The sequence below is a fragment of the Marmota monax genome, unplaced genomic scaffold, assembly GCF_021218885.2.
Source record: "Marmota monax isolate L192 unplaced genomic scaffold, Marmota_monax_Labrador192_F-V1.1 WCK01_AAM20220418_F8-fsc00048, whole genome shotgun sequence".
Taxonomy (NCBI): domain Eukaryota; kingdom Metazoa; phylum Chordata; class Mammalia; order Rodentia; family Sciuridae; genus Marmota; species Marmota monax.
This window is the reverse complement of record NW_026694895.1, coordinates 11,835,001-11,862,108: the sequence shown is the minus strand read 5'-3', so window position 1 is coordinate 11,862,108 and position 27,108 is coordinate 11,835,001. Positions and strand designations below refer to the sequence as shown.

Genomic DNA, 27,108 nt, shown 5'->3' with positions numbered 1-27,108 from the left:
ATAGAATATATTTGGCAACCGTAGACTATGAAAATGCTTTCCCTCAAAACAAAGTCTATGTTCTAAAAAGCCTGAACATTTTCCCATTTAAGTTACCTTAATGACAAAGGAATTGGACACAGGGGTTTGGGGTTAGAACCCCAAACCACCTACCACAATTGAACAAGTTTTGTGAAATCCCATAGCTTATCATAAAGTTCGTGGATACTCTGCTGTCTACCAGAAAATTCCCTTCTGCATTCTCACATACCCAGTTCTCTAAATCTTTGAGCAACCTTATGCTTCAGGGAAATGGACTCTCTAGTTGCTGATCTAAATCACTGGACATTTGAGACATGCTGATTTAGTTGTTGCTAGAAATTGATCTGTTGCAGAATTAGACTATGGACCCATTCCTTTGTATGGGAGAGGGTACATGTTGGTTCAGCAAAATGACTTGTATTTCATTAGCACCTGAGATCACCCTTGAATTTTGACTTCCTGCCTTTCCATCTGGTCAACTGCCCATTAATCCTATAGACTATTTCCCCACACTCATTACTGGATTTCTGCTCAATAAAATCATGTTTCTGTTCGGTTTACATAATAACAACTTATATAGAATAATCAAAATATCTTGTCAGAAAAAGCCAATGGTTAACTCATGTTAGATTTTGGAAGATGGAAGCTCATATTAAGTAATTTTCTGAAGACCTTTCAACTCTAATATGATGCTGGAAAATATAAGAACTCCACTAAACTGGCATACCATAGAAACATTGCAAAAGAGAGTGGACTGATGAAGAACCATAAAATATAATCTCTGCATTCTGGAAATTTTCAATACTGTGTGTGCACTGGTGCTAGAACACCATGATACTTTCTGTGTTACCATCGTCTATTCTCCAGTGTGGTTGTCCTTGTTGTCAATGTTGTGCTTAGAGGAACTGTTATTGATGGAAAAAAAAGTATTACTTTCTGACTTATCTAATTTTAAAAGAATGTATGCCTGATAATGTATTAGACAAACCTATTTTCACAATTAAAATAACTAACGGTTTTGACTGTACAGAGTATTTTTTTTTTCTCTTAACAAAAGCAACAAAGATATTAGGCCAAAATGAGAGAATCAAATGAATGGAAAAAAAGAGACCTGCAATCTTTTCAAAGATGGATTGAAATGTGGGATATTTCTTTTTAAGTAGCTTTCAGTTAAAATCTGCTATGGATCAGATATTATTATGTGCTCAATAATTCATCTAGAAGAGATAGTCTCTCTTTCCCTCCTTAAATATATAGACACCAAATCTTTTTTGGATAGCCTGTGGAAACCCACACAAAGACCAGAAATATAGGATTAAAATCTGTATATAGCTTCTAAATAATATATGATGATTTTTTTATAAAGAAATTTATTGGTCAAATAACTCCGTGGAAAAATTAAAGAAGACTTTGATAGAGGAGAAACATTTCTATCATTAGACCCTAAACAGCAGTTTCCTCAGATTTTTAAGCCACTCCCCCAACACGTGATTATTCTCTAATTCCCTGGCTGAGCAAGTAACCATTTTAATTAGACTCTGAGGCAAGCAACATTGTGTCCATGGTAACAGGTATAAAAAGAATTTTTTAAAAAAGGAAAAAAAAAAGAAGAAAAAAATGTGATAACTGAAAATGTGTTTAAATCATGATAAAAGGATTTAAACAGATGTTATTTTTTTCAAAGTGTTATTTTAAAAAAGAATTTTAAAGGGCTCTTGATACCAGAAAAAATCATTTTTGGATGTGTCTTTAGGGAAGGTTTCTCACTCCTAAATTCTGTAGTTCATGATTTACATGGGTGAGTTTGGTTCATGTTGAATGAAGGGTATGCCGAGGGGAGAAATAAGAAGGTGAAATCAGTGTACCTTCAGGTGGATGCTTAAATACAGGTGAGTTAAGGTTTCCTCAGTGCTGGTAATTAGACTGCATATATAATAGTTCTTTTTATTAAGCTCATATTCAGAAAAAAAGAAAATATAGGAATTGTGTTTTGGAGACTCATAAGTATGTGAATAATTCTGGTCACACTGCTTAGAGGAGGAAGGGGCCCAGTGCAGCATGGCCTCAGATGATGGATGCCCTTGCATTCCACAGCTTTAGGTAGCCCTCAAGCTTTTTGTAAGATTATTTTTCTAATTCTACAAATTTTACCATCTTTCATCTCTTAATACAGATATATACATACACACACACACACAAACAAACATATACATGATGTGTTTGTGTGTGTGTGTGCGTGTGTGTGTATAAAAGGGCTGGGGGCAAGGCACTGTTCCTTCTCTAGCAACCCACATTTTCAGAATCAGCAGAAGAGTATCATGAACAAGGCCAAACTAAGACGAGGTCTTGCCTCTCTTATGTTCAGTTTTTTCTTAACTTTTTTTTTTCCCAAGAATTACCTTCTCTAGGGATAATGACTCTGCCACTCTGTTTGAAAGGGGTAATAAGGCCCTAAAGTTAACTCTCCCTCAGAGGGCCCAAGCGAGTTCCATGGAACTAAGTGAAGGGTAAAGTTAAAAGAGGAAATCCAGAGAGAGTAAGAGGAAAGGAGTCTTTGGGCCTGGCAGAAGCACAGCTTATTTTGGCTGGGTTCCTCCTGAAGTTTAAATACCTACTGATTGAAAGCAAATTGGACATTAAGGCAGGCTGGAGTGCCTATGTAAAGGAAAACAAACAAGCAGTGACCCCAAGTTGGACTTGGAGGAAGTCGAACCTTGTGTTGCTTTGCCTCAGATGTTGAAATTATGTCTCTTTGTGTGCAACATAATTTTTAGTTCTTTGTTTTTTGGCCAATGAACTAGTTATCTGAGAAAATACCAGCCAGGGGAGGTGAACTCTGAGGAGTAGGAGAGGCTGTGGGAAAACAGTTTCAAAGACTTTATTTTAAATTTGTGTTCAGATTTGATATTTAAATGAAGAGGGTTTCTAATTCTAGTAAGTCCATATTTATTGTATGGGATAAAAAATTAAACAGCAGAGAAGTGATTATAAATCCTTTTTTATTGAACAGGGAATTGCATTTCATATACTATTCACAAATTGATATAGTAATCACATGAAGAGATTCCTAATTTTATACATACACGTAGACACAAACTCATACATTTAAAGACATACACAGTAAAACATATATACATGTGCATATTTACATATGCAAACAGAACAAAAAATAGCTATACAACATCTATACGTGGGATCTTATACATGAATTTTATATCTGCTACTCCATTACAATGTGATTCACATCTATTTATAATTAAAATCTATACCTTGAGGTTTTATTTTGTACTGTCTCCATTTGCCTAGAAACTAAATCATATATTTTTAATAGATTAATGGCAAAGAGAATCTTTTGCCATAGTGTGCTTCTTGGGATACTATTTCTAGGATATTCATTGATGTCCCATGACCAAAAAGGTCCATAGTCACATGCATTTATAGTAATGATGAATTAAAGAAAATTTTATTCATGAAAAATTTTTTGAGATTTCTAAACTGCATATTGTGAAGATCTCCCAATGAGACAAGTGTTCTCCACTATTTGCCAAACAAGTTTGTCCATAGAATATTATTTTACATAGCATCATTTAAAAATAATGGAACACAAGATGGTGTACTCTGTTGCATAGGAAGTTGATATGGTTCAGGTTACAGGTCAGTGATTATGTTCTTTTAAAAGGAACGTTAGTTACATTTGTTGCACACCTACTAGGCCAAACCACCCACAAAAGTTTGTATCATCCTTGGGCCAATCCCATGGGATATATATGGGTATGTGCATTTAGTGGACAAGCAAACTAAGTCTCAAAATGGCTAAATATTTTCCCCAAGACATGCAACTATCAGAAGAGATGAAACTAAGATTTTAAGGAGTTTTGTTTTGCAGGCTGTGTTCTATTGGGGGGGGGGGGTGTCGGTAAATAGCCTACTGACTTATTTTTTTCAGATAAAAAATTTAATCAAGGTCCATGCATGGTGCATATGTAAGAAAGAATACACTTTTGAGAAAGCAAAGTAAGTAGCTCACTTCCTGTCCTGATTTCTGAGGTGTTAGGAAGTGCCCCTCCTCAGCATACCTTTTCAAACCACCCACATAACGGAAAAATTCTGAGTGGAAATGCTTCATTTGAAAGATTTATTTTCTCCTTTGAAAAATGCAAATATTCTTGCAAATTCTTTAAAGCTGTCTCATACTTTAAAGAAGTTCCCAAATCTGGCTAAGCAGCAGCATTACTTAGAGAAAAACTTTAAAAAAAAAAATAATAGGACAGACACCTTACAAAACCCTAGATCTTTTTAAACAGTATCTGAAGCTCAAGTTCAGGAATCTTTATTAACTTTTTCAAGTTCCCTGGATAATTTTAGTAATCACTACCTAAATCTTTAGCAATCATTTCCCTTTTCAGTGTAAATGGATTAATTAGACATTGTGATAGCACAGAAAAGACTGTAAATTTGGAATCTTAAGATTTGAGCTGAAATCTCAGCTTCAACAGTTAATCTCGGTTAAGACTCTGAATAAAGTAAAGCATTACCTTTTGCTTAAGTGTCCTTATTTTAAATAGAGACACTAATATTCCCAAAATAATAATAACAATAATAATAATAATGTAAATTAATGTAAATGTAAAGCTTTTGAGGGGGCAGGGAGGGGGAGATTAAACACAGAGATAATAAGCAAGCAGCAAATACAGTAACAAACTTCTTCAAAGAGAAAGGGCCCCAGACCCAAGAGTCCCAAAGTTTTTGCCTTCTATATGCTCATTGTTTAAATTTTTTTCTGAAGAGCACAATTTCATTCATGGTGACACAACTGTTTTGGTGTTGAGGAAGACACACTGATGTCCAAGGAAGATGAGGCAAAGCCAGGAATAGTGGGCTCCTAGAATTTCTCTTGGACCTTTTCCATATTCCATATGTCCCTGGGTCTTTTTCTTCAGATCAGAACTTGAGCAACTTTTCAGTCCCAGAGGAGTTTCCTGTCTCTTCTTGACTGAAGTTAGATCACATTTAGCTTTGAGTGTTTTTTATCTGCCACTGGTGCCTCTTTATGTGTCTTGGCCAGTAGAGTAGAGATCTTGATTGTGATGGCTATTTGAGCATACTACCTTCTGAACCTGAGTTTGAAGAACAAGGGGATTCATGAGCGCTATTTCAAGAGTTCCAGGACCAGTCTCTCTCTCTCTCTCTCTCTTTCTCTCTCTCTCTCTCTCTCTCTCTCTCTCTCTCTATCTATCTTTGGTACTGGGGATTAAACCAAGGGGTGCTTAACCACTGAGTAACATTCTCAGCCCGTTTTTTCTATTTTATTTTGAGATAGGGCCTCGCTAAGTTGCTGACACTGGCTTTGAACTCATGTTCCTCCTGCCTTAGCCTCCCTAGTGTCTGGAATTACAGCCATGTGCAGCTGCACCTGGTCAGGGATCAGTCTTGACCAGTCTCAAGGAATAATTACTTAAAGAAATTACTTTTTAACACCAAAACAATATCAAAGGCAAATTATTGAACAGTAATATTTTAGTATACAAGTAGAGCCATTGTATTTTTAATGGAGTGGATAATTTTTTCACAGAAGGAGCATAATTTAGTAAAGGCCCTTAATTTCTTATTTTGTTTTTGTTTTCATTGATTTATTTTCTGGGCCCCTTCAGTTGGCTTAACCTAGAAATGTCAAGTCATTTATACCACATTAAGTGGCTACTCTTTGGAGAATCACATTCACAGTTCATTTTTGCAGATATCTTTAATTTTGCATATTAAACATTTCCCAAAAATCAAGTCAAAAATTTCCATTTTTATACTGTTTAAGATGCCATCAAAATACTATTAAATAAAACAATGTATAAAATAGAAGGGTCTAAATTGTTGTAATATTTTTAACCAAAAATTTATGTTCTTATGCCTTTGCAAGTTCAGATATAATTTTAAATTGTGTACAGATTCAGTTATTGATATCACAACTTTAGCAGTATAAGAACAGCAAAATTGAATGATTCTTATAAGATATGTAAGTATTTTTGTTTTAACTGTTTTATAGATCTTCTACTGTCATTGTATTGTATACATGCATGTTATATATGTGTGTATGTAAAGAATTTTCATCAGCTAACCCATGCTGGCAAAGACTTTTGACAAAACATGTGACAACCACATTATTACAAAGTAAAAAACTACACCACTCAAAAATAAGTGAATTTAAATAAAATTGCTAATATTTAACCATTTTTTCATCCATATTAATAGCAACTTTCTGTGTTCCACTAATAGTAAGCCAATTGCACGGCAGAAGACATCAAGTTAATATAACCAAATAAAAATGAAAAGTAAAATTTTCAAAGCACGAATTAGAATGAGTAAGTCAACTGATTTTCTTTCAATTCAATAAATATACTACATCCTTTTTAGTAAAATGTTAAGATGAATGAGTTTACCTATATTAATTTTCTGTAAGTAGCAACTAATTGATATATCTGCTTCCAACTGCCCCTCCCAAAATACATTTGATACATTTTTTTTTTTTGATGTCATGAGGAGTCTTCTGAATAAAGATTATGGTGCATGGAGCTAATACTTACAAATATACCATTTTATAGCATCTGTTCATTGAGAAATGGATAAGAAATAATAGAGGACAAACTGGTAAAAAAAAAGATATGTTTTAATGATCAGTAATAGCTATATAGTTCATTCATCATATCAATTGCTATCATAAAACTTAAATATATTAAGTTAACTATGTAGGTTAAATATATTATAATTGTGTAGGTCACAAATTTTTGTTGTGGCAGACTATACTATATGTTAGTAATTTAAAAACAGGATAGAAGACAAAAGTAATAAATCATATTTTGGAGTGAAATCTAGACCTCTTTATCCTCCTTTAATTTTTAATTTTATTGTGTGATCTTCCTAAAACTACATGTGTGTATGTGTGTGTGTGTGTGTGTGTGTATATATATATATATATATATATATATATATATATATATATATAATTATATTCCTGCTTTCTTCTTTCTTTTCCTTTTTGTTCTACATCATTCGTTTGAAAGTTAAAGCCCACTGTAATGGGTACAGTTACTTACAGTTGGCATATTTTAATGTGGTATATATCATAGTGCTGAGGGAGATCTTAGCAAAGTAAGATTTGTTTTTCAAATTTTCCACTCATTAGAGATCTTATTTTATTAAGTATATTACACTGGCAATAAGTCTCAATTTGCACTAGACAAAATAGCTTTAACAAATAGTAGTGTCCTCATCTCCAAAACTGAGCTGAAGAAAATGACAATAACAACAACATTATCCTTATTCTTAGCTGATGAGACTAAGCACCTACTTTCAGACTTTAGCATTCCTACGTCTGAATACTCTTTCCATTCGTGGCCCATCTAGGATAGAAGTGGGTGCTTTGACAGATTCTACTACATATTTAAGAGGTGCTGTCATTGGTTTCGCTCCATGTTCATCTCTGTGTCTCTCTCTTAGCCACAAATGATAAATCAGATAATGGCAAAAGTAACACCAGACAATAAAATGTTCAGTGACAAAATATACATGCCCCTGTTTCAGAGAGAATTCTGATTATCTAGTTACTCTATAATGAATTGTGCACAGGTATTTGAAAGGTATTTGAAAGAAATTATCCCAAGATATGTCTGGTAAGACTAAATAGCATTTTTTTAAGTCGTCAATTTAGCAAACTACATTTTTTCTTTATCTTAAGAAAAATTCACTGCTCTCTTTTATTTGTGATATGTGGATTTTAAGTAAAATATAATAGGAGTCCAATGCCTAAGTTAAAACAAAAAGAAAGATCATATTGGTTAAGGTCTTAAAAAATGCAGCCCCTTCTTAGTTATAATACACAGTGGTGGTGGTTTAAAACTGCAAAGTTTCTATTTGATGGAAACCCGAGTTGTTATTTCTAAATGTAGAAAAATTGTTTTACTTTTATTATTTTTTGGTTTATCTGAACACCAATCATAGGGAACATGCCATTTCAAGTCAAAGTTACTCTTCCACGGTGATTTTATTTAAAGTCTTGTTATATTTCTTGCTCCTGTCAAAAAGCTTGTATCTAAACTTAAATGGAAGTCACATATGCAGCCTTGTGAGATCCGGGTCCCCTTTAAATGTTCCATGGGTCTCAGCCAAATGAATAATTGTCCATCAGCTTATGGTTCATTAGGGACCACAAATCAGTTGAGTGGGAGGTGTTTCACAGGAAACTATTCAAACCGAAGTTTTGCTAGATTCCTGATGAATAGAACAGCCTAGGACAAGAAACTTTCATCTAGGGGCTCCGAGGTAGTTAGGCTGGTGATAGCTAAGGCCTATAAAGCTAATTGGGCAGATAAGAAAAAGGGGCAGGAATATGGTCTGCACTCAGAAAGCAGACATTCCTCAGTGCTTATTGGCAAGTAGAAACCTTCGCCAGAAGAGTGATTTATAAATGAAATTAATGAAATAATTAAATTTCAAAAAAACATTCTACACAGTAAAATGTAGCAATACGTTTGTCAATATTGATTTTTTTTAAAAAGATGACTGTTTTTATATATATTAATTCTATTATTTTATTTTATCAGCATAAACTTAGACTACAATATATTTAGTCTTATGAATAATCTTAAAATTCACTATAAGTTACTTTAAGTTGTTTCATTGAATGACTATTTCAAAGAGCAAGAAAACTGTAGCATGTTTACAAATAGATGATTATCCTTGTTCACATCTCTGACATTTTTTATTAAAGGCACATATGCTCAAAATCATTTAATAATTTTCTTCATAGTCCCAGTAATTTTTTTAAAAAAAGACTTTGAAATACTTGAGAAAAATCAACTACCCCCACCTCATGTGAAGTATATATGGTATTAAGAAAAGCTTTGAGTGCACGGGATCTTACAAAAAACTGAAGCAAATCAAAAATAATGTTATGCAGCATTTCAAAGATTGGGGAGAGGCAAAGAAGTCTGCAAAATTCCTTAATTCTTACTGATTTCTATACTGGAAAATGGGAAGGTGATCTATACACTAATCCAAATGATAAGTTAGCCTTTGAAAATCTTATACACATATTCTATTATTAACTAAAACATACATTGAGGAGATTAATTGTGTAGTTGTAAACTAAACCATTTTAGGCTTTATTCATGTATTTTAGAGAATGCTATTAACCTAAAGAAATATATTGGCCCAAATTTACTCTGGAAGCACTCAAAAAGGCAAGTGTAAACTAGGAAGAAAAGGAGAGCTCTGGGATATCTGTTAAAACACAGGTCACTTAATGACTGGAGGTAATTATAATTTTACAGCATAAATGACAAGCATCCTGTATGGTACAAGAAATGAGACAAGAGCTTTTGTGAAGGAGAATAGGGATGGGCAATTGGCAGGGTATTGGTTTTCAGTGGCTTATTTGGGCAGATATCACCTAGCAAGGGGCTACCAAAAAAAAAAAAAAAAGCAAATATTTGACAGTATTTCTCAGGAAAGTCATGGATAGAAGGAACATGGAAGTCAGGGCATCACACAGACCAGAGGAAATATAATATTACCATTTGGATATGGGACCAAGGCTGTTCTGCTACTCTGCACTCAACCCTCAATCCTTCTGTGGCCTCTAATTGCAAAGGATTGAGAGGAAATATTTTCCAATCATGGTCCTACAGCTGACTCTGGCAGGTGTCCTCTAGTTCAGTTCAATTCTGACACTATCTACCTGAAAATAGCATAGGATTCTATAGACGGAACTCAGTCCTGCAAAACACCCCTGTTTCAAATGCTAAACACAAACACAGGTGTAACGTGTGCTTCTGATCAACTATCTATAAATTTTAGTTTCCTCACACCCCTTGATGAGCTTTGTTAATTGCGAGAGCATCTCAAAGAAATAAAGAAAACACCTGACTTATATTTAATCATTTTTATAAAGCATATTATAAATGATACAGATGAAAAGCCAGATGAAGAGAGGCATGGCGATTGTATGTGGAGTTTCAGTGTCCTCACCAGGAAGCAGACTTTCAGGAACTTCCACATCTTCAGATATCCAGAGGATACTAGATTAAGTTGTCCTGGCATTTGATGGATCTTTCATTACTGAGATAATTGATCAAAGTATTGGTGGTCAGCGATCAACTCAACTTTCAGTCCCTCTCTTCTCCCCAGAAAGTTGGCGAGTAGGAATCAATGTTCCAACTCACTTATCATGTGTTGGACTTACCCATGACTATACCCTATCTTGAAGCTAGCTGGAATCTTCCAGCCTCCAGTCATTTCAGAACCATATAAAGAAAACTCATCAAGTCTGAGATTCCCAGAGTTTGGGACCTGACCCTACATGTAAGGAAAGGAGGTGAAGAACAATTCTATATTTCAAAACATCATTATTACTTCATATTCATTTTCCTAGACGGCTATTCTTTTTTTAAAAAAAAAGAGAGAGAGAGAGGGAATTTTTTTAATATTTATTTTTTAGTTTTCGGCGGACACAACATCTTTGTTTGTATGTGGTGCTGAGGATCGAACCCGGGCCGCACGCATGCCAGGTGAGCGCGCTACCGCTTGAGCCACATCCCCAGCCCTAGACGGCTATTCTTAATCTAGTTGCAAGATCATATACCTTCTATTTTAAGTGAAAAGGTATATTATACTGTCAGGTTACCAGGAGATTTTATTTTTTTATAATTTTGCAATTGTTACATTTTGCAATTTTGCAATTGTTGCATTTGTGTTTAGTAAATTGACACAATTTTTAAGGTATCTGAATATAATTTTGTATATGTAACATCAGTGGCAGGATTTTAGTTCTCTTATTACAAATAATAAAAGCATGAATGATTTTTTCATTTTTCTACTCTCTTTGTCTTTTATTTTACATACCAATGTACTTCTGAGTAAAGTATCATAGTACATTAACACAGACCTCCATGCTTGATGAAAACCCAATACGAAAATCAGGATTCATCCTTATTCTAACCATTCAGTTTTGGGGAAAAAAAAAAAAGAAAGAAAGAAAGGCTTTTCATTGTGTTACATAGCTGAATTCTGAGTTATTGTTGAAAGTAATTGTTCACCTTACCATCTTTGGCATCAAAATGCGTAAATCTCAGAATTTCTCCGAGAATTCACACATCTAGGTGGGGGGAAGCAAACCACACAGAACAGTTCTTCCACTGTGAAAAAATAGCAAAATTCCACACCTACAACAAATTGCAAATTTTCACATATTTGCTCCAGGCAAACATTTGCAATTTTCACAGCAAATAAGGCTTTTGGCTCCAATAAACATTTTTTTTTTGTCTTTTCCCCCCTTGGAAAAAAAAAATCATTCTCTATTTTCAGACAACCAGAAAATCATATGAGGAAAAATTACCTATAGCAGCCTACTTGCTATAGATATTATAATTTTAGTTTATGAATTAAATTAAATTTTAATTTTAGTATCTACCTACTTGGATAAAAATTATTAGTTCAACATGACTGTGCTTGATTCAAGAATCATGAGTTTGGGCAGGTACCATGAAAGTGACATTTAACTGTTGTGACCTGAGATCCATTGTGATCAGACGGAACACTCTTAAAATACATCCTTGTCTTCTAACATATAGACTTTTTCCAGTATTCAGATCAAAGGAGAAGTTGGGTTTCCGTTAAAATAATAAATTTTTCAAACTTTAATTTTTACTATGTTCTGTAAGGCAATATTTATTTGACAAGGAACAATTGTGTATCCAATCAGCTGTGAAGTACAGAGAATATGTTTCCTAGTTTTAATTATATAAATGTTATTTTTACATTGAAAAGAAAGAAACAAACAAAGACCTAGAGACAGTACAGGTTGAGCTATATTTTACCTGCTAATCTCTATTTTACCTGCCTTCTAATGTATTTTACAGAATGAAACAGAAAGCTACAGCATTATAACAATAAGACCTTTAAAATTGTACAGAGATCACCAAGGGGAGAGTCTTCCTAGAACAACAGCATCTATAACATTTAATTCTATGGAAAAAGAAAAAAATGGAAAAAGAATTAAATATTTGAAATTTCAAGCATTAACTCTATATTGTGTAGAGAAAGGATATAATTTAACCAAGGTTGGTTGGTTTGGGTTTTTTATACACATGAATTCTCTTCTATACTCTTCTTTTGATTTGCCCAGCAACTTCTTCATTATATCTGGTAGTGTAAATGGTATGTGTGTGTATGTTTGCTGTATGATAGAGAACTTGCCATTGTCTAGTCACCTACTTGGTTCTTGGTTCCTTGTTTTGAAGAAAACCATCATAAAGTACAGAACAGATCAGTCTCTGCTCCTCTGTTAAGTTTGAGTTTTCTTTGAATGAAGAAAAAAATTAACTTTTTTAGGATGGTTTTTAAAAGCATAAACACAATTTTATATCTATCTACATTACCAACTTTCTCTTTCATGTTTTTCTTCCATATCTCTTTGTACTACTGATGCCTGAATATTGTGCCAGGTGGTACGGTTTGAAGGGTCTCCCCAAAATCTCACAGTGACATTGCAGAAATGTTCAGACATGAAATGATCAGATTATGAGTGCTATAACCTCATCCTGGGGTTAATCTGTTTGATAGACTAATAATTTGAAGGGACTACTGAGTGGTAACTATAGGTAAGTAGAATGTGATTAGAGGAAGTAGGTCACTGTGTATATGTACTTGGGGGATCATCTCTTGTCCCTCACTCCTTGTGTGTCCTCTGTCAGCTTCCTGACTATGGTGAAAGAAGCAGTTTTCCTCCAACACTTCTTTCCACCATGATGTTCTGCTTTACCTTGTAGCCAGAGCAATGCAGTCAGATAACAATGGATTGAGCCTCTGAAACTATGAACCCCTAATAAACTGTGACTCCTCTGAGTTGTTCTTTTCAGGTGTTTTGATTACAGCAATGAAAAAGTGACAAACACACGAGTTTGTACCTTGTTTGGATGTCCTTGATTATGGTGGCCTGACAGGTTCTCTCCCCACCCACTTCCACTACAGAACTCATCACTCAAGACTAAGCTGATGTGCCTTGTCTTTAGGCGAACTTTCAACATCTCCCTATTTGGAACTCTTTCCTAACTTCTATATCTCTACCTCTGTCATGTCAACTTTATCAATTAATTTATAATCATTAATTTGTTGAATGTTTTTTGAATATTTACATCACCGAGAGAGAACATTACACAGGTGTTCAGATAGAGTTTGTAGTGAGAATCGGACTTGGTGGTGCATGTTGTAATCCCAGCAATTTGGGAGACTGAGGCAGGAGGATTGCACATTCAAGGTCAGCCTCAGCAACCTAGTAAGACCTTGTCTCAAAATATAAAATAAAAAGGGCTGGGGATGTTGCTCAGTGATAGAGTACCCCTGGCACTTTTTTTACATCCCTAGTTAAGAAAGGAAGGAAGGAAGGAAGGAAGGAAGGAAGGAAGGAAGGAAGGAAAGAAGGAAGGAAGGAAGAGAGGGAGGGAGGGAGCGAGGGAGGGAGGAAAGGAGGGAGGGAGGGAGGGAGGGAGAGAGAGAAAAAGGAAGGGAGGGAGGGAGGGAGGAAAGAAGAAAACAACAACAAAAAGGAATTTGCAGTGAGGCATTGTCCCAAGGCAATCATATAGGGAACTTGAAGAATAAAGACTTACTATCACTTTTCAGTGCTTTAAAATGTAAGGGTTTACAATATTTTTTTGGAATAAGTTATAATGATTTATTTTCTGAGGAATACATATAGTCCGTTTTTTGCTCAATATTTGGCTTGTTGAAGAAGTGAAAGCAAAAAGTTCTCAGAAGATTAAATTTACTCATATGAATGTAGTTTTATAATTTTTAATTAAGTTTATTTTGAACAGGTACATAAAACATAAAAATATTCATGTTTGTGTAGAACCATGTGAAGTTTAGTACATGAATACATTGTGCAATATTCATATCAAGTTAAACTATGTATCTCCTGAAAATTATCACTTTTTTATGTTGAAAGCATTAAACATCCTTTCTTCTAGTTTTCTTTTTTCTTTTTGAATATACAACACCTTATTGTTATCTGTAGTGACCCTACTGTGCAATGGCACACCAGAGCTTCTTACTCCTACTTATGCATAGTACCTGTTAATCAACCTATCCTCAGCCCTCCCACATATCTATTGTACCCAGCCTCTGATAGTTACCATTTTACTCTCAACTTCCATGAAATTAACATTTTTATATTTCACGTATATGTGAGATCATCTGCATTTGTTATGCTTAGATTAATTCACTAAACATAACAATCTCCAGTCCCATACACTGCTGCAAATGACAGGATTTCCTTCTTTTTATAGCTGAATAGTATTCCACTGTGTATATTCACAATTTTTTTTTTATCCATTTCTCATTGATAGATGCTTTTTGTTTCCATTACTTGACCCTTGTGAATAGTGCTGCAATGAACATGGGAGTGCAAGTGCTTGTTCAACATACTAATTTCATTTTCTTTGGATCTATATGCATTGATGGGATTGCTGGATCACATGGTAATTCTATATTTAATTTTTTTGAGGAATATTTATACCATAGTAGATGTACTAATTTACATTTCCGCTAATGGGGGTTGCAAAAGTTCCCTTTTTCTGCATGCAAGTCCATACTAGTTATTGTTATCTTTAGTTACTTGATAATACTTTTCTTCCTAGGCAGAGATAATGTCTCCTTGTGGGTTTGACTTCGAATTCCCTGATGATTAGTGGTATTCAACAGTTTTTCATTTACCTGCTGGCAATTTGTATGTCTTCTTTTGAATAATGTAGTTTTAAAAAGTACAATTCTGTGCCACTCAACTGCAGGTACAGTAATTTCACAGAGGGAAATACCCTGGTGGTAGTTCAGGGAACTTCCCCTTTCCATAAGCAGTCCAGTTGCAATAGTTCCTATGACAGATTCCTATTGTCATTCAGAGATAAAATGAAAGGTTTTGACCAAATAATTTTTATTTTTTTCTCTAATGCAATTAACTTAGGGCATACCATGTGTTGTTTTAATGCATGGTATGTGTAAAAGTAAAACATATAAAGTTTAAATCTTTTTAAATCTCTCTTTTATGTACTTATTAAATATTACCCTAATTGCATTAAGCAGTTGGGCCACAACTTTTAGGTATCAACATAACTAGTCGATAGAATGGAGGTAAATATTAATTTTTCTCATTGCTTAGTTACACAACAATTATGTAGCTATTTTAATTTAAAAGGAGCACTTTTATCATATGTTATTACTATTTTAAGTGATTTATGCATACCCTAATTCTATATCTATTACACATTATTCAGCATACATTGAATTCCTACCATATGCCAGAAAACAAGTACCATTTATTTCCCTCCGCCCTTTGCCCTATTTTAGGATTTTCTGTACTTCTCTAAACCACTATATCACCTCATGACTGAATGAACTTCCTCTATATAAGTTTAGAGGCAATGTTAGTAATATTAGTAGTTATTGAGTGTTTAATTTACTGTGTGCCAGGTTGTGGAGCAACTGTTTCAATGCATTAGCTATTTACTTATCAGAGGTAGATAATGTGAATATATATATATATATATATATATATATATATATATATATTTTCTTTTTCCTCCAAATAATGAAGCTAATTTTCCTGGAGATTAAGTAAATGGCTTCTCATATAGCTATACTACAAAATTGTTGCCAGTAGGATTTAATTCTCAGTGATCCCCTCAAGGATTCCACTTCTAATCATGAGAGTACCATTTTTTACTTTCTCGGGCCCAGCTTTGTATATTTTTATATTATTTTGCACCTGCTAACACAGGGATTTAGTTAATTTGAGCATATTTGCACTTACTTGGTTGTCGCTCTGTAGAGGAGAAAAGCTCAATAAGACCTGTATGACTTAGTATCCCTTTTTATTCCCAGTCTTATTTCTGAGTAGTCATTGTCTCACATTTATTTCCATGTAAGGAATAACTTGTAGGTTAACATCCACTGCATTCTTGCTACTTTTCTAACCCTATGATCCTGCTGCTTCTTTCATCTGTAAACCTTTCCTACAGGTCTTTATCACGACAACTAAATCTTGGTCAGCAATTCCACACAATTACCATTTTTAGAAACATTCCTAAACCCACAAGATTTAAATGAAATGCCACCCTCCCCGTCCAACATGTCTAGCACCTTTTGCATTAAAACTGTTTAGCACATGTTTCACTATTGGACTCTGCACATAATGGGGGAACACTGTCTCCTTTTCATCTGCAGTGACAATTTTGGGGTACATAATACCTACTCAATAAATGTTTATTCTTGAACTGAGATAAACTGCTGGGTGTAAGAGGAGACAGTTATAGGCAAGAGGTTGTCTAGCACCCACAGTCTCAATCATTTCTATGTATGTACTTTGTCATATCTCATAAAAGACAAGAGATTATTGAAATCCTAACATTTAAAATAATGATAAATCCGCACCTGAATCAAACTCAATCTGGTCTGCCCCTTTCATACATGATTTCATTTTGTTCTCACAATTTCATTTTGTTCTCAATGTATGAGGTAGGCCTTATTTTCCCCACATCAGAGAAGAGGAAATTCAAATTTAGAGAACTTGAATGACTTTCCTAAGAACACTCTGCTAACCAGCAGCCAGGGAATTGAAACCAGGCCATCAGGCTCTAAAATTTTTTTTTTCTTTTATGATTGTTAAAGGTAATATTAAAAAAATAGAGGAAATGCATATATTTATCTGAGACCTATAAATGCATCAGTGATACTTAACTGATAACTGATAATCCCTCACTTATGGGGGATGGTGACAATGTATGTTTCTCCCCTGCATTACTGAGGAAAACCTTAATTTTGAAATTAATAAGCCCATATCATTGTTTTGTAGCAAGAAATATATGGACAATGAAAGGATACCCAGTGACTATTCACTTTATTCTCATTGTTTAATTAATGAAGAATTGTAGGTAAATAGAATGTGGAAAATTTCTGGAGATTTCAATATAATTGTCAAACTGAGTCTTCTAGGTATTTTCAGTTGTTATATTTTTAATATAAGTATGTAATTTAAATATAAAAAAATATTTATAGGTTTCATTTCATCTTTGCATGTAGTCAGTTTTCAAATATAATGTCTGGAAACTGTAGCATATTTATTAAAGTTAACCAACAAATAATTTTAACAAAACAATAAGTCCTAGTTAATTCCCACAAAATTTATTATTTCTTATATTGGATTTAACATAGGCAAAGTTTTATAATATGATGGGTAAACAAATACAAATTTCAATGGGTCTGCAGTTAAATAGGGCTGGAGGTCATATATAGGGAGGCTATCATTTTGGGATAAGAAATTTAAAAATAATTTATTAGAGTTATGCAGAAAGTTAAACTTGACTCTCCTATCTTATTGAAGTGTGTGGAGTCTTATTATATATACATGTATTTATTTTAATCAAAATCACCAGAAAGTTTTTTATTAAGTAAATGTATATGTAAAAAGAAATAAAAGTTCAACCAAGATAAAGCAGTTATTATATACCATAATAACTATATAATGATGCTATAATTATAAAAAATCTAAAAAGAAGAAAGAATTGTTGATTCAAAGAATTGATTTGGAAGAAAGACCTGATCCATGGAGGCGGAAGGATGTGAATTTGCTCCTACATGTTTCTATTAAAATGGAAACTGTAGCTTGATAAAGTGAAATAAATAACTGGTGAGAAGCTGGGCATGGTGGCACACACCTGTAATCTCAGGGGCTCAGGAGGCTGAGGCGGGAGGATCAAGAGTTCAAAGCCAGCCTCAGCAACAGTGAGGTGCTAAGCAACTCAGTGAGACCCTGTCTCTAAATAAAATACGGGCTGGTGATGTGTCTCAGTGGTAGAGTGCCCCTGAGTTCAATTCCTGATACCCCCACTCCCCAAAAACTGATGAGAGAAGTGTTGCCACAGTTGCACTGAGTTTGCTGGGTCGCTTGTTGGGTGGATGTGATAGAGTAAGAACAGGAGGTGCCCTTAAGGCGAGAGCTGAAGGCCTAGGCATAGAGAGGCAAGCACCACACTTAGAAAAATCGAGGAACAGATATGGAAGATTGGAGGGGTTATTAACAGGGTGTAGGCCAAGAATTTGAAGATCCATCCTGGCTAAATAGACATATCCAAAAGTTATGAACTAGAAATTTTATCTCACAGATAAAGACGCCTATGCTAAAATACCACATATGCTAACAACTCTTAACCCTGCCTAAGGACTAGAAATTTCCAGTTTTGATACCAGACTGTATCAAAAGAGCTCTGATTTCTACTATATGAAAATTAGTATTTTTAGTACACAGACTGCAAAAAATGTGACTTAAATTAAATATGCATATCATTGTAGGACAAAAAAGTAGAAACGTTTTGTACAAGTAAAATGCCATTAGAACACTAAATAATTTTTTTAAAATATGATTTAAAATAAACACCTAAAAATTCATAACCAAATGTCCAAAGTTGGATATGTCTATAAATAATACTAATACATTAAACTTGTTTCACATTTTTATGTACCAGATTTAATATTTGAAGGACAATATTTTACTGTATGTCAAAAATATGTTTAAGTTAAACTTAAGCCAGAATTCCTATGTGTCACAAAAGGTTCAAGTGCTCACATACAATTTTGGTAACATTCTTATCTATATCTCTTGGGATGGTAATTGAAAAATCAATGCTGTATTCTGTGTTAATTATCTTTCTACAGACACTGGTTATAGTCTATTACCTCTTGGGGAAGTATTTACTGAGCATTTCCTATGGATAAAGCACTTAGGTAAGTGTTGATGAACATTTAAAAGAAATAGGCTAGATCAAATATGTAAGAATTCACTGTTTTCTCTAATAAGCCAACACTTGCCCACTGTATTACATATTGTTGCATTTTTCAGCTTTGTATCTATTTTGATTTATATTTCACTTTGCTAACAATCTTAATTTTTTTCCAGTAATTTGCATTGAACCAGGAGTCATTTACCCCAGCCTTTTTATTTTTTGATATAGTCTTTCCCTAAGTTGCAGACACTGCCCTTGAACTTGGGAACCTCCTGCCTAGGCCTCCTGAGTCATTGGCATTACATGTGTGCATCATTCTGCCTGGGTTTTAATTAATTTTTATTCCCCAAATATTGATGCAAACACTGTATGTTAGTATATCATTTCTCAAATATTTTAATGATCAGATGCTTTAAAAATTTTACAGTGCTCCAGTTCACCTGAGATAAACTGATTGACAATCATATTGGCTATATGATTGTCAATGAGCAGCTGCTTAAAAACATGTCTAAATGTTCTAGTGTCACATAATAGCATTAGGTGGATTAATGCTTTACAGTTAAGTTTTTGAAGCCCTTGAAATAAAGAACTAAGAAACCTGAAGATTTTAAGGCTATTTTTATGGTCTGTCTTTAAATTATGTTCATGAAATGTTATTTTTTTCAACAAGGTTTTTGAAAGGAACTGGATACCAAATAATTTGGAGTTCCTATCTTCTAGAATGCAAACAACTTGAGTTCTCTACATGTTTAAAAGGGAAGAGACCTATGGTTGGCATGTCAGAAACACTGATAATCAAATGTCTGTTCTTTGATACAGCTCAAAAAGCATTTCATTCTGGTAAAATGTATTTTTTGGATTTTTATTTTATGTGTGTGTGTGTGTGTGTGTGAATTTGGTCCTCTGCCTTCACTCTTTTGAGAGAATGATGGGAGTGGCTACCAGAACATAAAGTGGAGGAAACTTTTATTTGTGACAAAACCAGGAAGGATGATAGTCATATGCCCTCAACTTCAAAGGCGTTTCATTAAATAATAAATAAAGGAAAATGGTGTATTGGGTAAGAACCTGGATTTACTCCAATGTCTTCACTCAATAGCTGCTTGGTCCTAGGAAAAATTATTGAAAATTCATATGCTTCAATTTTCTTCTATATAAAATGGGAAGATAATCACATTTGCATCTACCTCATAATATTTTTTTGTGTGGGTGAGAGAGATTTAATGAACAGGGCAGGTGTTCAGTCAGGTACCTATTCCATAGCAGGCCCTCAAAATGGGTTAACTAGCAGAAACCACCTCCCAGGATTGTTACACAAGAGGGAATGAGGGTCACATTTCTGACCTCCTGTACTACCCAAGTCTCCTTGAAGGAGTAATGTGGCTAGGATCTAAGTAGGGATAATTATGAGAGAGTCCTGTTCACAGTCTGTGGAGGAAACAGGATGTGGTCTCAATGAACATTTAAGAAAACTAATATGACCAGGTTTCTTTCTTCTCTAGCAGCCAGAACAGAAAGTTTCTTTCTAGAGGAGCATCAGGGGAGAATAAAGCAAAACGAAATACAAAAAACCAAATCAACCACCAGTATATAAAAAGATATATTATGTCAAAACAAGGAGGGCATTCTTGAACTTAGGGAGTTTATTTACTGACATAGATCTACTGTAAAAGCAAAACAACAATATGAAAAATTCAACAGAATTAATAACGATGAAATATCAGAAGCTTTCTGATTTATGATCTCATTGAGATATAATAGATTATTTTATCTGTTTACATGGAGGGAGGGAATGTGAAACAGGAACAATCTGAAATCAGAAGACATTGCATTAGAAAAAATATGATTGCCTAATCAAAGCTATAATGTAGTTGACCTCCAACAAACAACATACAAAAAGAAAACTGATTTATGAGAGTTAAACTCCAGAAATTCAACCAGGACTCAAAGGAACAGTAAAAAGTAGAAAGAAAACACAGAAAGATCAAATGCAAATAGAAGCAATAAAATATAAGACAAAACCTCAAAATAAGAAAAAATTAAGGGGCAATAATTAAGTACATTATATTTTATTGGGAAAAACAATTATTGGGATAGGAAAAAATCCCAACTCATTAATAAAACAAACATGAAGAAAACAAGTTGAAGAAACCATTGTCTAAATGTATGTTGATAAAATTTTTTAATATGAAAACTTTCTACTAGCAGCCAGGATGGTAAATAAAACACATGACAATGATTAAATTAATGTAAATGAGTAAATATTGTTAATAATAATCTGACACTTATCACCTGGGTTAAAAATACTGATTTTATTATCAAATGTTAGGATCATTACAGCAAAAACTGAGTGAAATAAAATTATTGTAAATTTCTCTTGTTACTCAAAAGAGTTTTAATATTCTTTCATTCACCAGGCACACTAAATTGAAATGGACTTACTGGTAGTTCTCTTCTTTTATACTTTAAAATATTTCCAAAACCTTCACATTAAAAATGTCATAAAATGAAGCTAAAAGTGAAGAGGAATCTCATTAAAAAGTAAGGGGAGAAAAGGAGAGATAAGGGAGGCAGACATATGTAAGACTTAACTTCTATTCCCATTCAGAAGCAAGAAAAGCTCACCTCTCCATGGAGCGGATCACACTTATTTCCAAAGGCAAGAACTTCTCATCTTTCTCAGTTAGTTAGAGTTGTGGGGTCCTGAGAAGCCAGGGGGAGGTTTCACAAAGATGGTGCTATTCAAAAACCTCAGAAACACCACCAGTTCTCTTCCTTCCCACCATTCTTTACACCACATCCATCCTGAAGAGGATGTGAGTGCTTCTCCATTCTTATTTTATCTTTAAAAAATTGGTTGAAGCTTTGTCTTTGGGCAACCCATTTCCCTTGTTTGGATTTCAATTTTCGTGGTTCATATGTGCTAGTATCTTTTGTGTTTCCAATTTGCAGGTGACTTATGGATGAAGACAATGGTTTTCAAATTTACTCTTGGAGTACTATGAAGAGGTTTGTAGTGAATACAACATAGACAGGTAGGATGGGTTCATATTGTTATGGAGGCCAAGAAGATTGACCATCTGCCAGCTGGATAACCAGGAAAACTACTAGAGTAATTCAGTCCCTTTCAAAGTCTTGAGAACACAGGGACAGACAATACAATTCTCAGAACAATGTGGGTATACAGACACTGAGGTAAAGCCCAGAACTGGAAGGATGGATTCAGGAGTTCTAATGTCCCCGGGTACGAAAAAAAAAATGAGTGTCCCAGCTCAAGAAGAAAGAAAATTTGCTCTTTCTCTCCTTTTAATTCTATTTGGGTCCTTAATGTACTTCATGATGTCTTCTCATATAGGTTAGAGGAGATTGTCTCTACTTAGTCTACTTATCTGAATGCTGATCTCTTCCAGAAACATCCTCAGAGAATATACACTTAGAAATAGTGTTTTTATTAGCTATCTGGGAATCCCTTAGTCCAGTCAATTGGATATCCAAAGTCCACCCATTGTCAATTTGTCACTGGTATACATCTCCTTCAACGATAATTAATCTCAAACAAAATGAAAATGTCAGGGAAGAGTTAGATTGTAATAGCAAATAAATGAATAAGTAAATAAATATTCATTTTCTTGTGGGTAGCAGCATCTATCTAGGAAAAAAAATTTAAATATTAAAATTTAATACAAAATAGTTTCCTTAAAAGACAAACTTTTGTACTAAGGAGGCAACTGGCTTCAGAGAACTCCGTCTAGCCATACCAGTTACAGGACTAAGCATCTGTATATACAGATAAGAGGAGCTACTTTTGTGAAGGATTGAGTTTTGACTGGAGAGGAGGAAGCACGAAGAATATCTGGGACTCTGAAACTAGCAAGCATGGGGAAAATAATTGAAAACTTTTCCTTCCGCAGGATGAGACTAGGCCTATCATTCTCTTCTAAGAGATTATCCACATAGTTCTCTGACTTGCTTTGGTCTGTGTTAAAAAGCACTCCTACTAGAAAGGCACACCTTACTCTATCAATATTATCATGTTTCAATCATTTCCTATGCTGTTTAATTTTCTTCCTAACAGCACTTGCCTTATTACATGTATAATTGTATGTTTATGTGTGGTCTCTATGTTTGCAATGATATAGACCCAACCTGCAACAATGTTTGAGGAATAGAATGTAGTCGGTTAATATTCATTGACAGTATGAATGAGACTCCAATTCCCATAAGGAATGTTGTAAATCTACTCCAAAGTGGACTCATTTTTCTATGAAAGATAACTTCATAGCCTTTACAGAAGACTGGCCAATTTTAACCCCAACATTATTCAAGAAAGCATTAATAAGTATGGTATCATTAATTATGCTCTTAAAAATACATTTCATTTTAATGTTTTGGTCTCTTCTAATAGATTTCCATCTTCTACTAAGACACTCTCAACAAACCTTCATATATATATATATATATATATATATATATATATATATATATATATATATATAAATTTTTTGATTGTATGCACAACTAATGTTCATATGAATAATCTAATAATGGATAAACTTGATGAAAAAATTACTTATTGAATGATTTTTGGAAATAATCTATCAATCATAGAAATACACTCTGAGGGACAAGCTTTATTATTATGGTGGTTTATAATAAGGTGTTTATTTACATTGGCTACCAATCATCACCATTATCTCAAAGTTTCTCACTATTAGTTCTTGATAACTTAATGGTGTTATCAGTGTATCTTAATTTTTCTTGACATGTTGTCAGCATTCAGACAGCAGTCAATAGCAAAACCTAATATATGTTGTTTCTTATGTAAAATAGTGAATTGAGAGAATAAAATCTGCAACTTGTTAATAACAAGTCTCAGTTTTTCTTTCATCTTAGTCAAGAGAACAAGAAGTGATTGGAAGAAAATGTGAAGGAATAAGAAATGTAAAAATAATTTCATGAAACTGATACTGAGGAGATGGATTAAGTTGATTTGGCAATTGTGAGCAGGACTCACTCTTAGGTAAAAACAAACAAGCAAACAACAACAACAACAACAAAAACCTTTAAATAATATGCTCAGTAAGTTTTCTTTGCCTCTACTTTAGATAAAATGAATGAAAAAAATGATGTTAAGTTTTGACAAAAATAAATACTCTGATGAAATAGAGGTAGGTAGATCTTCAGAATTTACTAAAAATATTCTGATTATAAAACTATAATCAAAAGGTTTATCATGACTTACGGAGCTCTATACAACAGTCCCATAAAATAGCATAGATAATGTTCTTCATCATCACCATCATCAATTTGGTATTAAAATCAAAATTTATGGTGACTTTAAGCCATGTCCTCAGCTTATTTCACCTTCCTCCCAGGTTTATAACTAGCTACTGAGTTCCTAGCGGCATTTGAGAGTCTCCAGTGGAGACCTTTGAGTGTTTGAATTTTGCGGCACGTGGTGGATGAGGATAACTTGGAGTTGTCTGTCCACTGAGTACCTCAAATCATTTTCTGAAGTCTACAAGTATCCTTCTCTATTCACCCTAAGCAGGAGTGTTAGGTAAAAGGAGCTTACTCTAGGTCTACCCAGCCCTGAGTTGACCAGAGGCATTTTGAAGCTTGGAAAATGCAGCTAATGTGATGTTTGCATGTTTTTCTAACTCACAGGGTCATGTGAAGTAACAGGGATTTGAACAAGAATTTATTGGGATGTTTTAATAAAGAAGAAAATCCCTGCTTTCTAAATCCTGTTTTATTGATAATTCCAGTCTTCAAAAATCTCTCCATAGCTCCCTTCCTCACTACAGAGAAGTGGGAAGCTCTAAGAAGAGTCCTTAATAAAACACTACTTTAAAAGAAAGAAAATCAATGTAATTGTTTTGAAGATGGATAGAAAAGAGATCCTACTAGCCTCAAAAGGTTTTTTTTTTTTAAATCACTAGTTTATTGGATAAGTCTTTCAATTTTTTTACTTATTCACAAAATGTTTATAATTATTTTTTTCTGAATATATAATGTTTCTTATAAAATTTGAGAAATAATGAAAATTTGATAGACAAAGATTATTCCAAATGCTGAAAATGAAGGTATTATTAATATTTTGCATATTTTCTTCCCATTCTTTTGATATGGACTCATATTTTTCTCAACACTAGAATTATTATAATTTTATATATTGTTTTTATTATCCTATTTAAAAGCATTCCTTAAGACATTAAATATTCTTGATAATTTAAAATATTTCTTTGGATGGCACTACTTAAAATGTTAATTCATTCCCCTGTTGTTGGACATAATATAGATTCTAAGTTTTTTTTTTTTTTTAAGAGAGAGTGAGAGAGAGGGAGAGAGAGAGAATTTTTTTAATATTTATTTTTTAGTTTTCGGCGGACACAACATCTTTGTTTGTATGTGGTGCTGAGGATTGAACCCGGGCCGCACGCATGCCAGGAGAGCGCGCTACCGCTTGAGCCACATCCCCAGCCCCTCTAAGTTTTCTTTATTACAAAGAAACTCAAGTGACCTTCTTTATATCTTATGAGAATCATATGTCCTTAGAAGTGAAATTTCTTGGTTAAAAATTATGCCTTAGGGATATTTAAGATCACTTGTTTATTTATTAGGGTTGGTTCTCAAAACCATATTCTAGAACCTATGTTACACAAAACAATTATTCTACCACTCTCTCTTGTAGTAACCTTACAACCAATGATTGGTCAGGATAGTTAGCATGGAGTTTTTATGCTCACCAATGGCAGAGTTTCTCTAAATATTGCTGGAATACAAATCCAAAACATATTCAATTTTCTGAAATGGTCCTATTTATTCCCTTGCAGTGCTCAGAAAAATGTGGAAACCGTAGTTTTCCCCATAGCTTTAATGTGCTTTATTCTATTTGACATTGAAGGCCAGTGTCAATTATGACAAATCATGAAGCTCACAACTAATGATACATTTAAAGCCAATTCATTTGTCTCTGATCATGTAAATGCATTGATGCTCACCAAGCCTGCCATGATAGAACTCTTTTGGAATCCTTTCATTGTACACTTATACATCAATGCAGCTGTCACTAATGTTTACAAGTTCATGTGCTACATATCCTCGTAATATTTTTCCAGAGGTTAATGTTCATGCACAGTAGATATATTTATTATGCAAGCAATAACATACCCACAGGAGCCATTATAGCACTTAAGAGATTAGTGTCTATGATCCCATTTTTTAATCTACTTCTTAGTCTGTTTAGCTTGTGAGCCTTACATTTTCCAAAAAAAAAATTACATTGATATTGAAATAATTTTGTCACATTCTAAACATAAAATTAGTTGTATATCTGTAAGTTGTAGATTTTATAAATTTTATAACATTTTGTCCTATAAACCAAAACTTATTTCTAGAATTACTAGTAATTGCTCTTTGACTTTGAGGTTGTATCCCTCTTCTTGCTAATCCACCCTTGATAGTAGTCTAGACAATAATCTGCTATTACATATAAGATATTTCACATCTTGCAAAAGATTTGGCTGTCCTGCAATAGTAAGTGATAGTGAGGTATAAAATGTTATTCCCTAGATCCAACGCCTTGCAACATAACTTACAAAGGCTTTCTCTTCAAGAAAAATTCTCACTTGCAATTCATGTTTAGTCTGTTTTTCCTATCTTATCCTTAACAGCTGGGTTATATCTGCTTCCAGGGAAATGTGTTATGTATGTTTAATACCAATAGCTAAAAGGAACGTTGAAAACTGAAAATAGCCTTGCATTTAAGTTTAAAACAATCTGCCAAAGAATTTTTAAATTGTTCACCAACTTGTGATCATGACATTAATCATTAACAAAGATTATAATGACTTGAAGTCCAGTCCATAGAAACGCAGAAAACATAACTAAAGATAATCAGTTTTTGTTTAAATTACAACTTAATCCATAGCATTACTTTCTTAACATCAGGAAGCCTCTGGTCCAGGGCCAATTTGTTTTAAGCAGACACAATGTTTAATCAAAGGTTTCTAAGGCCAACATATGAAGACAAGACCTCCATTCTTCCTATGGACTTATCAGTTTTACTCTTTCAGCTTTGCAAGATCACATGCTCTGAACTTCACATGCTTTGTCAGGAAGGTTGTCCTGAGATTAAACCCCCAAAGCCACACTATTTTTGCTTAAATTAGAAGGACTGTTGGCCAATGGAAGCATTACTCACAGAATATTTTTCAGGCCACATGTATTGATGTTCACTCTACCTATGAGGCAATGTCTCTGG

At 33.8% G+C, this 27,108-nt stretch overlaps 1 long non-coding RNA gene across 1 annotated transcript in view; it reads right to left on the bottom strand.

The window, feature by feature from the left end:
- Positions 1-3,050: 3,050 nt before the first annotated feature.
- Positions 3,051-27,108, bottom strand: part of LOC131423504 (uncharacterized) — a 37,561-nt gene continuing 13,503 nt past the window's right edge. Inside the window, exon 3 of the long non-coding RNA XR_009225167.1 lies at positions 3,051-5,138. This is a non-coding gene — a long non-coding RNA (uncharacterized LOC131423504). The remainder of the gene's footprint in view (positions 5,139-27,108) is intronic.